Source organism: Aedes aegypti, chromosome 2 (genome assembly GCF_002204515.2).
Source record: "Aedes aegypti strain LVP_AGWG chromosome 2, AaegL5.0 Primary Assembly, whole genome shotgun sequence".
Taxonomy (NCBI): domain Eukaryota; kingdom Metazoa; phylum Arthropoda; class Insecta; order Diptera; family Culicidae; genus Aedes; species Aedes aegypti.
The window spans coordinates 172,491,606-172,507,928 of NC_035108.1; the positions used below are offsets into that span (position 1 = coordinate 172,491,606).

General features: G+C 36.4%; 1 protein-coding gene across 10 annotated transcripts in view; it reads right to left on the minus strand.

The window, feature by feature from the left end:
• Positions 1-16,323, minus strand: part of LOC5575057 (collectin-10) — a 188,147-nt gene that overhangs the window by 52,824 nt on the left and 119,000 nt on the right. For 7 of the 10 annotated variants that reach the window (XR_002500167.1, XR_002500168.1, XR_002500166.1 and 4 more), the window contains 2 exons: positions 11,125-12,833; positions 10,757-11,048 (listed from right to left, as the gene is read on the minus strand). The exons of the other annotated variants lie outside the window; for them this stretch is intronic. The gene's annotated coding sequence lies outside the window, so the exon portion shown is untranslated. Of the gene's footprint in view, positions 1-10,756; positions 11,049-11,124; positions 12,834-16,323 lie in introns of those variants that run through there. 10 annotated transcript variants of the gene reach the window in all.

A 16,323-nucleotide genomic window follows, 5' to 3' on the forward strand; every position in this document is an offset into this window, starting at 1 on the left:
AGGCAATTCGACCGTGATGAAATGGAAGCATTCGGGTTGGTATCTTATAGCAGCAGTGTCACCTGCAACAAGTCGGCAAAACAGACCGAACCACTTCTTCTCCAAGCGCAGTCCAGCAGAGCGCTACATTCTTGAGGCCTTTAGAGAATCCATCCGTGATGAAGGAGGCCGGACTGCCTTTCGATGTATGCGCGCTCGAGATGACGTAAAAACCAACTGTAGGCATCGACTGAAAAGGAGATCGACCGTTTGCATTCATGCTGTTATATTTTTTCGATCACTCTCTTGCAGTTACTTTCAATTTCATTTACCTACTCTCAGGTGAAGGCGAGAGTCGTTTGTTTGTTACCGACGATCGTCGGCGGGACAGTCGGTGTCGAGTATCACAAAAATGGATACATGTAATTCAGATAACACAAAAAAAAAGATGAAGAGGAATGTATGCCAATCGTTTTGTCTGATGATACGAATGGAATCTGGGGGGTGTGAGCATGGATCGCAAATTGGTGGTTTACTGACCAACATTACGCATATCTAATGAAGTGGTTCGTATATTTTCTTGCGAAAGTTCACTCCCGTGATGTGAAGTGAAATTGGCGAATAATTGATTAATTATTCTGAAAAAATGGTGTACAATTAATCCTAAACCAACGAGCGTGACATCAATCAATTCCAATTGCGAATTTCACGAGCCACGATATTAGCCCTGTCGATTTAATTTCAATGCTGAAGAACTTGACGGACTGAACAATCTTCAATAGGATGAAATAAAACACAATCCGACGTAGCCAGGAATTTATTTTTAACGCACAATAACAACTCTGAGAATTGTGGAATCGGTTGAACAAACCCTGTTGGCATTTAGAAGAACTGGTTCAAGATGGAACGATCGGTTAATCCATCCGCTTGCAATAATTAATGGTGTCCCGGGGAGGGATGTTTTCGTCTCATCAGACAAGAAGATCTCGGAAACAAGATCGAGTCGTCGTCGTATGTGGTTTCCAAGCAGGTTGAAGTGATTGGGCTAAATGACTGCAAATGGAGAATCTGTTGAAACTTGGACATTGTTTAAACGAGCAATCAGGGCATTGAACTGAGCGCGTGGAACAGCACCTTATCCTTATAGTTACCTAACGTGATGAAATGAAGAAATACGGTATGACGTTTTTGTTTCGCACCATAAAAACGCTGTCCTATTTATATGAGCTTTTAAAACTCTGTTTATTATGCAATAAATCAAGATCTTGTTCGATAGATATTCGTTAAAACGGTATCTTTTATAGTGTACAACATATCATGCACAATTATGGCTTTAAAATCACATAGAGTAAGGTAGAGAAAAATGTGGTCTTAGTAAATGTTCCCAGAAATACTAAAATAGATGCTAAGAAAGTAATTTCTGGAAATGATTTTATAATCTACAGCTATAAATTTTGAGTTATCTCAGTTTTAAAATTTGATGTTAAGAACGTATATTTATTCACTACACTTTATTAATTTATGGAAGAGATTATTAGAGTATATTCAAGAAAAAAAACTACTAATTGAACTTTAACACTTCACTTCACTTTTGCAAAAGAAAAAATAAAATACTAAAAATCAATAGCTAGGCGAGCAAATACCTTCAAACTTTAATATGTTGCTTATTTTGATAGATAGGCGTATTTTGTCTGCGACTTACAGATTTCTTCAGTGTCGAACACTCGACATTTGACAGATTTGTTCTTAATCTGCGAAACTTAACAGATAATGATAATGTTCAATGAACGAATCAAGTATCTCAAAAGCTATGGGGCACGTAATGTATTCTCATACTCTATCTGATGGGTCATCCGCCTTGTAGCTTTTTCTATTAAATATTAAAACTTGTTCTTCAATTTTTCAACGATAGAATATTTTGAGTCAAGGATTTTTTGAAAGTTTAGACCATGCATTCAAACTCTGCGAAAGAATATATTAGATTCATTCAAGTTCAATAATATCGCACGGTTTGTCTTAACCAGACGATAATAAAAATTGAATGTACATCGGGTTTTTTTCTCGCTAGATTTCAGTATTTAGATTATTATTTCATAATTCATTTTCACTTTTAGTTTTTTTATACAAAAACTCATAAAAACTTCGTTTTTCGACCCATTTCACCCCATACAAAGTGTTTGAAAAATAATATAATATATTATTTTTCAAACACTTAATATTTTAAAAGCTTTCGATTATGAAAATATTGACCAAATACTGATCTTTAGCGAGAAAAAATCCGATGTACATTCGATTTTTATAATCTTCTGGTTCAGACATAGCAAGTATCGTGGTTCCATGTATACATCTGGCATCTGCATTGTAGCATTTCGGTGGAAATGCTGTCACTTTGTGTTGAATCATGGATAGGACAATTATTTGACAGTCCTACACAGCTAAAAATATGTTGTGAATTTGAGTTTATTTTCATGCACATATTTGGAGCATTAAAATAAACCTTAAACTCAACGACCAATCCATTATTTTTCAATTTCACTTTAAATTTACACGAATATTGAAGCGTATTTAGTTGAAAATTGAATGTATATTCATTTAAGTTTACGTGATGCTGTTACAACACAAGAACTTGATTTTTTTTAACAGTAGACTTTAGTTTACATCACATTGAATTTTTTTTCTGTGTACCGTAAAACGGGGTAACTTTGATAGTTTTTTCGAAGAAAACTTGAATATGTGTGCATGCTGTTTCGAAGAATTATTATTATTTATATTTTTAAAACAAGTACTGGCATCCTAGCTATCGATTGTAGTTGATAGATTGTCAGAAGATTTATTTTCAATGGATATATAATTTTTCATATAATCGAAAGTCGGTTTTCTGTATTGGGGTAACTTTGATAATGGAACAAAATTGAATGAATTACGGAACATTTATAGGGCATTGCATACCACTACGTGTTTAACGTTATATGGAAATTTCTGACTTAGATTACAATAATGATCCCAGTTTATGAAAATGCTTTTCGCTAAGAGATTTGAGACCATATTCAAGTTCTATGATAACCAGGCTATTAAAGATAAGTGACCAACTATTCAAAACTACATCAAATAGTGATTGTAGAACAGATTGTTTGTAAGCGTTTCGCTAAAATCATGTCATTTTTTGATATTCGTATATAAAGCCTCAAATGTTCTCGATTCAAATGAAAATAGCTCTTACGTGAAATGTCATAGTAATATTCTTTAGTTTTGAATTCGTTTTGCTTAACCGATTAACAGAAATTATGATATTTCGTTTAGTATGTTGTGGGTAACGCACTATCAAAGTTACCCCCGTTTTAAGGTACCCAGATGTTTTGTACGTAGGAAATATCCTACCTATATTGAAGACATTTAAAACAGTAGCGCGGGTAGTGGGATTGACCACTACCCGCGCTACTGTTTTAAATGTCTTCAATGATTTTCATAAGCTTTTTGTATATAATGTGAATATACGGTCGATATAAAACTAATGATTGCAGAAGTAACCTTGATACAAAAATTGGATATTCCGTTTAAAACTATATATGAATATAGATGTACAATTTGACGTATTTCTGTATTCCTACCAAAAATGGTAATCTGAGAATTAGAAAACTAAATAATAAATATTAAATGGACATTAAAAATTAGTTTATCCTATAAGGCAGCGGTTTTCATATCGTGCTCCGCGGAACACTTGCATTTTGAGCTTTAGAATGAAACATTAGACAAAAATGATCTTCTACAAAGTTGTTTGTATTAGTTAAGTCCTTTGTTTGATGTAATTGAAAATAAGGGTGGACCACATTTTCACAGAAATTGTGTAACTAACTTTCTTATTTGAAGAAATTATACTATACTTGCTTCAGCAAACTTGTAGACCATTCATTTTCAAGCAACTTAGCATTGAGCATTTCGCACAAATTCGTAGGTGGTACAGTCCTAGACCATTGTATGAGGGTTGCCTCCTTCCCGTCCGTTACCAAAGTCAGCAATTTGGGACTAATATCTTACTCTTAGACAAGATTGACGCATCCTTCAATAGCCGAGAGAGTGTCCTGGTCACGTCCTTGCGAAAGCTGGGGAATAGGAAAGGATGATTGATTGAACACCTACTTAAGAAAGATGCAGAAAACTCTACGACCTCTCATAAGTGTTACGGGATGTTGTGGAATTTTGATGGAAAGGGTAGTGTCATAGGATACGTTCGGTAAACTTCTGGCCAACAAATGGTTAATATTTACGCATTGTGATCATGCGTTGCTGATCAGAACAAACTCACCCAATTCATTTTTCAAAACTGCTATCCGTCACTCCTGAACAATAACGTGAGCCGTAAATTTCTGCTTATCAAAATGCACGCACCGCAGGAAAAATCGACAAAAACAACTGTAGCTTATAATCCATCCCGAATCGATCATCCACGAACCACATACAATTTTAGTATCAACACGTTTAACACACACCGGAGAAACGAGCTGCGCGGAACGAATTCGATTGCTGGAGCTAACACAGAGTACTCTCGAGTAAAACGCAAGCAAATCGAAGAAGAGTAAAACAATACTCCGCTAATATTTGAGAAAAAAACACACTTATCACTTTGAAAAACATATTCCCACAGGATATTTGCACGTGGCATAGCACCATCCGCCAAATCTACTTGTCACAAGCCGGAACGAAAAAAAAAAGCGGAACGAGGTAAACGTAACACAAACTTAAAAATGCAGCCGCCCACGCGCACGCCACCATTCAATTTCAAGCAACTTTGCCAAAAAAAGTTTTTTGTATTTGTTAAATTAATGTATTCAAAACTTTTTTCCTACGGTGACATAGGGTGGTCCGAACAAAACTGGTTTTCTGGCTTTAGCGTTTTCAATTCAAATATCTCATCAAAGTAGTCTATGAAAAACTTTTAGAGCTTTGAAAAAATCGTAATTTGGTGAGTGAAGAAACTCGCTATCTCCTTCCGTTTGGGAGTTATTGTTGCTTTTTGAGGGCATTCAAAAGACAAAATAAATTGGTATATTATATCAAAATATTACAGATGTGTTATTTTTGTAACTCATATAAAATGCCTTGTAAAACAAATGATTTTTATCACAAAAACATCAATAACTTTTGAACTAAAATAGATATCATCATTTGTTAAGTTCTAAAAGTCGTCCATAGACCACTTTGATGAAAAATCGGAAATAAGAAATCGATGGTTGCGACTAATATATCGAATTTTCATTTAAGATCACTGTTTTGTTCTTTAGAATTTGTGTTCTTGAAATTTTAGAAGTGGCTTCAACTCATCTTTACCTAGATGACGCAATCAAGTTTTTAACAATCTTATACACATGCCGTCCAAACCACGGTCATTGTTGAACTTTCGTGTACCACAGATATTTTTGCAGAATTGGGGTGTCTTGAATTTTATATGGGAAACAAACCTTCAAATTGAAGAAATAATATTTTCTCAGACATAATAATTTGAAACTTTCAAAGTGTAAAAGTTCTTAAAATACGTATCCCTTGTCGAAAAAAAAAATCACCGTGAAACAAAATTAAGAATATTTTACGAGTTTCATCAAAATTATGAATATTTTCGAGAGTTCTGAAGTTATGGTTAACCGGTTGTAGGACGTTCCCCAGAATGGGACATTCCCCAGAAAACCATTCCCCAGAATAGGACATTCCCCAGAATGGGTTTTATACGTTTGTAAAGAGTGGACAAAATGGTAGTTTAGTTTTTTTGACGTTAAAAAATGTACCTACTGAATTCCCAGAAGCTTCGAATTCCGGACACAGACGTCAATTCACCCAAAATATTATTTTGTCAAATTCATTATTATGGATCTCAAGCGAATCAAATCGGAATTGAGTTAAAAAATCTTTTGAACGGCGAGTGTTTGCTTCCTTTTTCTCAGGCAAACCATCTAAGCTGCCGTCCATAAATCACTTGGTCTTCTATGGAAGAAGGGGGCATTCAAATTTCAAAAAGTTTGTACGGTCAAAACATCACGAAGGGGGAAAGAGGTGGTTTTGTGGCTAAGTGGTTCATCGGCAGACCCAACCATAATCTTAGGAGGAAAATGCTGTTTAAAAATTTTCTTAATTGTTTCTTAATTAATTTCATAATTGTGCTACTGTCGTTTCCCTGAATATCATTTCCCTGAATGCCACCTCGCCGAATGACCCGTTTCCCCGAATAGGGATGCAATTCAAACAGGTGCAAGAATAGTCTTTAAGGACTGGGTGCTGAACTAGAATGAATAATTAACAATGAAAAGAAGAAGATAATATAGATTTGAACGTCATCCTCGACTAAATATATCTTGCCAAAAATGCCAATGATGGTGAAACTCGAAAGAACCGCCAATCAAGTAAAAGTAAAGAAGGGTGCATATTAGATGACCGGTTCATTACCACCTCGAAACACAAAAGTTATGATAATTATAAGAGCTAAAAACTTTTCGGAAACTAGGCTATTCGGGGAAACGGGTTGTTCGGGGCACTGGCATTCTGGGAACTGGCGTTCGGGAAAACGACATTTGGGAAACCAACATTCGAGGAAAAGTAGCTCAACCGTTTAACATAAGCTGTTCCTACATATGCCATACTGTGTTTTATGATCAAACTTGATCCAAGCTATTGTTTTTTTGTTTTCAAAGTTATTCTTCCTTCTTTTAAAATTGGCTGTTCTTTCTAATTGTACTTTCAAAGGGAGATTGGTGTAGTGTAATATGTCACAAAGTAAATTAATTAATTTCGGCTTTTATGGCATATTCTCCCTTCTTTTGAACATATGCTGTTCTTCCTAGGTTTATTGTCTAAATAATTAGGGATTGTACACATATTACGTCACGCTAAATAATAACTTTTTCGACGAGAAAATCGTCAAAAAATATAAAAATCTTCCAAATGGTTCGAATTACATTTCCGACCATAGGTGGTTAATTTTGAAGAATTTTTGATATAAAGATTCTCCATTCAATAAATGAAAGACTGCAACAAACCGAAAGTCCTACCGTTAAAAATAAAAAAAAAAAACAATACGAAAATGTTTTACCTATGAAAATTATGGTTTTCCTCGAATTTTCCAGTTAGATGCATTCACTATTTACTATTTACCATTTTCCTGGATTTGAACACCTTAAAGATCTCTTGTTATTTTTTTCTGGGGAATGTCCCATTCTGGGGAATGGTTTTCTGTGGAATGTCCCATTCTGAGGAATGGATTTCTGGGGAATGGCGTTCTGGGGAATGTCATACAATCGGTTAACCCACTCAGACACATTAATAAATGTTTAAAACAGAAAGAAACCACAACAGAAACTCTCTCAATTACTCGAACAAATAACAACATTCGGAAAATTCCCCTACCAATATAAATCCACCGTATTAGACCACAAAATTTGAAATAATTGACAAAAAACCAAACATAGGTTTATTTAGATGCATAATTGTTACAGTTTAACACTAAAATATAAAAGTTTGCTCACTCCAGTTAAGTAAATCTTTTTAGATTAGAAATTAACTTTGTATATTAAATCAAAGGTAATGAAAGATTAACCAGCATCAATCTTATTTCAAAATTGTTGTAGGAATTAAGGGGTCAATGTAAGCGTGTAGGGGGGCATTGTGGTGTAGTTGATGATTTTGATGATGCAGGTAACTTTGATAGTGCGAGACCTTCAAGTTACTAAACGAAATAACATAGTTTTGTTTAATCAGTAAAGTAAAAGTATTCGTGCATAAAGTATTAGTATGACACTTCATGTTAGAGTTATTTTCGAAACCGTAGCAAGCCATGCGCACGGATGGCAGCTTTTTGAATTTCCTGTCACGGTTTTTCTCGGTATCGCGTTATTTTAAATTCGGCTGGTGGTGCCATGCCACCCGGCACTAATTTCAAAATATCTGCTTCTTCTTCTTGGCATTAACGTCCCCACTGGGACAGAGCCGACTACTCAGCTTAGTGTTCTTATGAGCACTTCCACAGTTATTAACTGAGAACTTTCTTTACCTAAGTTGCCATTATCGCATTTGTATAATCGTGTGGTAAAAGTACAATGATACTCTATGCCCTGGGAGGTCAAGGAAATTTCCATTATGAAAAGACCCTGGACCGACCGGGAATCGAACCCAGACACCTTCAGCATGGCTTTGCTTTATAGCCGCAGACTCTAACCACTCGGCTAAGGAAGGCCCCTTATGTATAGTGAAGTGAAAATAATGGATAAAGTGGAAAATAGTGAATAGCAGAACGCCCGGTAAATAAGCAGTGCTATAATTTTGTTTTATTATCTGATATAGAATTGACCGAAAAACTAAACATTACATATATTTTGCAATTGGATTGAATGGAAAAATTGATGTGAAGTTTGCGAAAAAGTTACACGGCTTCTCGGCGAGAATAGAACACACGACTCCCTGTTCTCTAGATAGGGCGCGTAACCCCTACGCCACGAGAGGACTCATGGACGCAGAAGTTAACCTGAATTCGATTTCAGCTCAATAATCACGTGATCCTTTTTTCGCAAAGCGCACCTCTTTCGGAAGAATTAGATGCCCATCCAAACACAACGCTTCCTATTTATATCCAATGTCTAGCCCGAGAGCGCATTCTCACCGAGAAGACGTGTAACTTTTTCGCAAACTTCACATCAATTTGTCCATTTAAACCAATTGCAAAGTATAGGTAATGTTTAGTTTTTCGCTACTTGTTAAACTTCTATTGGGCTGGTTAGCCGAAAACCACGAATCATAATTAGTTAAAACAAGTAATATAGAATTGTTTAGAAGTCTCTATGGACGCAAGAGTTGTAAAGTGATGGACTAATTTGTCTAAAATAAAGTTGCTCGCGTGCTTTTTTTTCTTAAATTTGTTACCGTTTTTGCTTTTCTTCTTTTTTTTTTCTTAGCAACACTACGCATATGATACAATGCGTATTTTAGTTAAAACGCGCAGCACCGTGATTGCTTTGGTTTAGTTCTATCAATATTCAATACTTTATAAACGGACAGTAGTTTTTTTTTATATATATAATTCTTAAAATAATTTCGCAACAATACGATGACCCTAAAGGGATCGTTTCCGCTTTAATCTTACTACTGAGCAGAAAAAAGTCGTTTAATCTATTAGTACCACTCGAAACAAAATTATTCATAAGTAAGTAATAAATAACTTCCCATTTGATTGAACAACAAATGCCCTGGGTCCATCGCTGTTTTTTCAGGCGAATTCTGATGACCCAACTCCGTGGCACTTATGACGAGGGTGTCGCTGAGTCGGAGGCCTCTCGTTATGTAAGTGCTACATCAACATTTCCTTCCCCTATCAGTTACGGTAAAGATGGGCGTTGCCAGGAGTAGCGATATTTATGTTTTTAATATTCTTGTTTAGGACTGGATCAAGTTTTACACCCCGGCCTTGTTCCTGGAAGCAGTACGAATGAGATTATTAAAAATAATCATAAATGTTGATAGTATCCAATCTACGAAGTATACCGTGACTACGCTAACGCTAGTACTAGCGATCAGTGACATAAAATTGGAATTCTAACGATGGGTGCCGATGGCGGCCTGGTTTTAGCGAGAATTGCTCATATGTAGAATGTTAGATAGTCTCTTAGAATATTGAAAGTCATACAAAAAAGGGAACGTCCCTTCAAATAATGAACACTAATATGTCAGTGCGCATCGTACCTTCGTGCTGTGCGTACACGAATTCTCTCTGCTCTTGGAAGTTTTTGAAAACTACCTAAAGCAATAAAGCAGTACACTGATGCACTTCTAACATCTTAACCATGATCCGTGCTGGTTTTATACATACTAGAGTTACATATTTCTCAGGAGCACAAAAATGTACTGACGAGTCTCCCACCAAACCGTCTCTCAGCTCATCGGAATCCTAGTGTGCTGCGCTGGACGGAGGCTCACAAAAATTCTAAAAGCACGCGCTACGTGATGTGCTCTCGGGGAGACTCGTCTCATGCGCTGCTCGGCGCTACGGCTCGCCATCGGTATCCAAGTTGTGAAACAACTGCTTAGTAACGAAGAACCTCTACAACTATTTACGCCTTATTATGCAGGTGTCTAGATGGTCTACATGATATGGTCGAAGACTAGCGATCCAAGAATTACCTTTTCTATCCTCGTTGAAAAATATTGTCTTCACTTCAATTATTGCGCTGACTTTTAAACAGCACATGTGAAGGAGCGCATGAGACCGCAGTGAGACACAAGAAAAATGAGGCGCACCAAAAAAGGTCTCACAATGTACAGCGCGCCCGTGCGCTTGCAAGCAATGAGGCTCCTGCACCTAAGGATACAGCACGTGCACAGTAACTCTAATACATACCTTATTGTGTTTAGTTGAGTAAGGAATAAGTGTAAGTTTAATATTTTTTATGAAGCTATAGTAAAATTCTCTTTTCGCATACCAATTGAATGTGAACATGTTTTTTTTTATTTTGATGGCATTATTAGTTAAGCAAGTTTTTTTTTAATATCGCGTGATCGAAATAAAAAGCAGAAACTATTAGAAAGCAGTTATTTGCAGCGGAATGATGAAAAATTACAAACAGGGTAGTCTAGAGCTTATTATTATCTTATTTATATGCGTGTTAATGTTTTTTTTTTTTTTTGTTGCGAAGCGATACTTTTTCCATTGGATTTGTTTTTAGAGGCTTACTCACCTTGACGTGAAACGATACAGACTTACCATCCAGTCAATAAATGCATTTCTTTTTGAATCAAAATATTGTCACCCGATAATTAAATCGTTTCGTTTTATTCGTATAAAAATAAAAGACCTACAAAAATAGTGGCAATAATACGTAACATCTCTAAACTACATTGGTGCAACGACGATTGTAGTTGTACATAAGCATCCATCGTATATGTCGAGTATTTCCATATTTTGTCATACGTCTGTACGAAAATGCTCTCGTCCTCCAGTACTTCCATCTAAGTGTGTGGTTAGCACGCGTCCTATTTGTTTTGACTAAAGTTGAAATTGGCAGTTCAGCGAACTTATAATATTCTAATTGTTATTAACTCTGAAACAGATGGAAACAAAGAAAAAGTGAGAAATGAAAAGAGATGAAGACTCGTGATTTGGAAATCGAAAAGTACCCTAAAATTTGACTCTGGCTAGACCTGATCTAACGTGATCCGGCTCTGTTTGAGGCCGGTTGCTGCGCTGTATTACGTGTTGAGGATGGTTGTGAACGATACGCTGAATTCACCTGGATGTTGTCCGGAGACATAAACCTTTGATATGGACGCGCTGCTTGGTAGAATCGAAGTTGGAGGTGGTGTCGAGATAATTGGTAGAGCAGGTTCGGCAGCCGCTGAGAGCAGTTGATTTCGCCGTTCGCGTTCTTCTAGGAGTGGCAGCAGAAGACTCAGTTTGTTGGACAGGTCATCTGTTGTAGGCTGAATACGGATCGTAGAAGTGGTGGGAATTGTTAGAGTCTCTGTGATGAAGGAGGTCAAAACGGTAGGTGTGACATCTGTGTCGTAAACAGTTGTAAGAATTTCACGTCCTTGGAATGTAATAGGAAGAACGATGGACTTCGTTGCAGTTACTGTGGTAACAATTTCCTTAACATGAGTTTTGTATTCAGTGGCCGTAGTGACGACGAGCTGATATCGGTTGGGGTCCGGGATGAACTCGGTTGGACGTGGGGCTAGGTTAGGTTCTCCGACACCACCAAGGTTTCCAAGTAGTAGCTGAGACAGGAGAATGTTAGCCAATGGAGCATTGGAAAGAATTGCACTGTTGGGGTTATTGTTGCCTTTGGTCTGAATGAATGGGCTCGCTTCATAGATGGTAGTTGAGATTGTAGCCGAATAAGCTGTTTGACGACCCCGGAATGTATTTTGTGAAATTGACACTGTCGTAGTGGGTGTAGAGCTTAGAATGAACTTGGTAATTTCAAATTGACCATCCCTATTGAAAGAAGTGATTTCTTTGTTGAGCACGTGGACGGGCAATCCGTTCGGTCCTTGAGTGAGAGAAAAACACGACGTACAAATCTCTTCAATACTGGTGGTGGTAGTTTTGATTAGACTGATCTCTGTTTTGGAATTCGTAACCAACGAAACAGTAGTATCCGTAGGTAGATAGAAGGTTACGGTTAACGCAGGAGTACTAGGTTGCAGACTGGTACTGCCCAAACTGACAGACTTTTTTCGCCAATCAGATGAGGTGGTATGTCCAAAACGATTTCCTCTGTAATCCTCATCTTTATATGTTCGGTTGTTTCCTCCTCGTCTGGTATTTCCACGTGACGGAGCTTTATTGTTTCCTCCATAAGCCGATAGCGTAAAAGTAGGTCTTCGAGTATTAGCGTTGTAATTAGGTTTGTACGCAAGCGATTTCAAAGTATTAGCCCGATTTCTCGATCGCGCCGTATTCCTAGTTAAAGTGCTTTGGATGCCAACCGTTCTCGGGCGACTTGGCTTAATTTCATTGATTGAACTTTTGCTCTTTGATTGCTGCCTGTAGTCAGCATAATTGTCTCTCAAATTCTTAGCCATCCTCGGCGTGGTAGTGTAATCGATATAATCATCTGAGTAATAATATCTCGAATCGATCCGATTCGTAATCGTTTGCTCCCGTTGAGCAGTTCTCCGCCTGTTGGTGCGACTATTAATGGCCTGTCGCTTCTCCCTAGTCTTGGTGGGTCGTATTTCATCGGCCAGTGAATTTCCAGTGCTTTTCTTGTTGGCCTCTGTCAGCAGCCGAAGCTCGTTAGTAATTTCGCTCATAACGCTCACCTCCGGATCATCGAAATCGTTATCTAGAGCCGACAAGCCAAGCACGGATCCATAGTCCGCTAGAGGAAAGAAAAAGACAACGGATAGAGAAAAAGAACAGAATTAGGCTAGAGGTGACCATCAGATAGGGAAAGAGGAGGGGAAACTACAGGGCACAGTGTGTTAAATCAGAAGTGTGTCAGTGGGTATTCACGGTAGTTTTAGTCACTGTTCTTTGTACAAGGAATGAACTAACAGGGAAATAAATCATGCAGGTCTGTACAAAATTGTGTTGTGTTACTGACTGTTTTGTGTAGTAGTGTGTTAAGTGTGTAGTCTTTATTGTACAATTTTTTCTATACATTATAATACAATGGAGATGTCCTTCTCCCTAAGCGCATATAATATTCATATCTTCATCATTTGGAAAAAGGCCACGCAATGATAAATGAGCCCGACATCACTGTCAAGGGTTGAAGATTTGTTCATTTTTCTCATCCGTTGCTTGAAAAAGGTTAGAACGCCAACTTGAGTTATTAATAGATCGTGGTAAATTATCACACCACACGCTATGTCTGAACCAGACGATTATAAAAATCGAATGTACATCGGATTTTTTCTCGCTAGAGATCAGTGTTTGGTCTATATTTTCATAATCGGAAGGTTTTAAAATATTCTATCGGTGAAATTTTTTCCATACATTTTGTATGGGCTGAAATGCGTGGAAAACTTGATATTCATGGGATTTAGTATGAAAAATGGCTAAGAAGTGTAAAAAATCAAAATTTCACCGATGGAATATTTTAAAACTTTCCGATTATGAAAATATAACCCAAATACTAAACTCTAGCGAGAAAAAATCGGATGTACATTCGATTTTTATAATCGTCTGGTTCAGACATAGCGTGCACCACTGTTTCCTTTGCCAGTGACATACTTATAATGTTCGCCTTAAACTTCTTTCAATCATGATTGGATTAACATATTATGCACGTGCAGTAATCTCCTCCTTTGAATATACAGTGAAACCTCCACGAGTCGATATTGAAGGGACCATCGACTCCTGGAAATATCGAGCAATGGAACAGTAATCCTTTGAAAAGCTGCTTCTAGGGTCCATCATAGTAACCATGAAATTTTGTTTTTAGTTTGGTTCCATGAGTCGATATCAAGTCATGGAACATCGACTCATGGAGGTATCACTGTATTCTTATATTTTTAAGATTCTGTTTTATTGAGTAAATAATCATCAATTCTTATTCGCAATTCCCGAATTGGAACTTGAATTACACCAGAAGCATTTTGAATTAAATTGAATTGAAAGCAGAAGCACCAAAACGGGGTGGAGTATTCATAAATTCTGTACCAACTAGCGCCGATCACGCTTCTCAGTTATTTTTTTCCCTGACAATAAACTTTTTAATGCTTTTTTTAAATTTAGGTTCAGAAAAATTCTTTCGGTTTTTTTGTTTGATTTATTTTTATTTTGACTTAAATTTGGTAGTACACCCAAATTATGTTCTCTCTGTACCTCCGTGTATCTATAGAAACAAACCCAGTGTCGAAAAGCAAAAACACAGTGGTTTTTGTCGACGAAGTAGACGTCAAACATGATCACAAGTGTAAAGGTTGAAATTTGAACGCAATTTTTTAAATTAAAATTTAATTAAAAATTTAAAAATTTAATGTCATAGAGGATTGCTCCATTAGCTTTTCTAATGGTTAACGTTCAATCACTTTTTGTCTATTGTGTCCATAAATATTTTTTCAAGTTTTAAACGATGAAAATGATCTTTCAGCGGATCAAGTTTCAGTAGTAGTAGTAGTTTCAGTACATTGTGATTATTATGAGCAGTTGGTTGAAAATAAATCGGCATTGCAGGCTTTGAAACATTCCCAGCTCGTAGACGAATATTTGTAATTTTTCAGATTACAAACGGAACCGCCTTCCCCAGTGATCATTTCTAAGATTTTATTTGTAATCAAAGAAAACTAAAGAATTACTTCTCCAAGAATTTGCGTGCTCTCAGGGTCGTAAAATTCGGCTAAATGCTGAGCCAACTAAAATACTGTAGAATCTGTGGGTAATACATCAATCAGTCGTTAAAAATATCCCAATATACCTGCATGTATGTTTGACGAACATATCGTTCAAAGCCAGCAGTAAATTTATCAGTAGAAGTGAGAAATTTACGTTTCTATGAAACTTCTTGAGGCCCTACTTAAATGTAAGACACAAATCAAAAGACTACAACTGTTAATGCACCCTAAATATTGATGTTTGTAGATTACAGTTTTGAATTTTAAAGGGCCGTTAGGTCGAATGTCGTTAGACCGAAAGGGTCGTTAGGCCGAAATAACATTTGACCATTTAAGGCGAAAAACACTTACTACTATTTCAAATGGCTAACACATTCAGCAGTGGTTTTTCCTTCTTTTAAACAAAGTTTCTAAATTCTGAAAGTTTCTGATTTGAGATGCTATCCATATACTTTGCATTGTTATTCAACGCACTGAATCCACAAGTAGACTTGTTTTGTTTTTTAAAGATGCTGTATTCAGAAATGATAAACACAACTTAATGAGAAAAGAGAATACACGGCACCGTAAAACGTCAAGAAAGTGGACTTGCAATTTCATGCACTATCGTTCTTACTTGACTCAATCTCACCCCCATTTTAATGTTATAGAAAACGTATCGAAAAAGAAATGTGGAAAAATAAAATGAATTTCGGAAAATATGAGTGAAGTTTATTGAAAATTATTTCAACCGTCTATTATTACAACAATAGAGGTTAAAGTACTTGCGTGATATTTTGCACAAGAAAATTTGAATGTAGTAAATTTTCTCTAGTTTCAACATACAAATTTATTGATATGTTAAACATAAGCTCCTATTTCTAAAACTGTATAGGCCTTCTGTTTAGTGGTACTTGTTTGTTTACTGGATGTATTCGTAGAAATCAATATTTATCTCAAAATTCATTGAAAATCACGTCCAAATTACGGTGAAGACAAAATGAGAAATTAGGGGGAGCTAGAAAACTCTTTTATTTAACTGTACATCATAATCTCGAAGAGACTCGAAACTTCGAAAAGATTGGGAACCACTGTTCTAAAGATGAAAGTTTGCTCCTCATGATAGGAAACTAGAATGAACGGGATGCAATAAAAATAAGAGAATTTTGCCTCTTCATGCTTACAGCTTGCCAAATATAAAAGAGTGCATAAGAGATACTTCATTAGTTGACCATTTTAGAAATTATGAAATCTATTAATCATGAGTGCCAAACAATTTTTGGATAAATTGGTCATTTGGGAATATGGCGTTCTACCCAAACGACCAAAATGTAGGTGTAACGAAACTACCTATTGCGTTATGTGAAACTAATATGTGCAAAATTTCATGTATAAGATGTCACGAAAAAGGCCTTCTACATACAAAAGTGGAGGCGATATACGTGCATATATTTTGTGATAAAAAATGGCATACAATGCGAGTGTATAAATGTTCTACTGAACTAATCTGTGATGTTATGCGACTTAACACATGATAACAATTGTTGATTT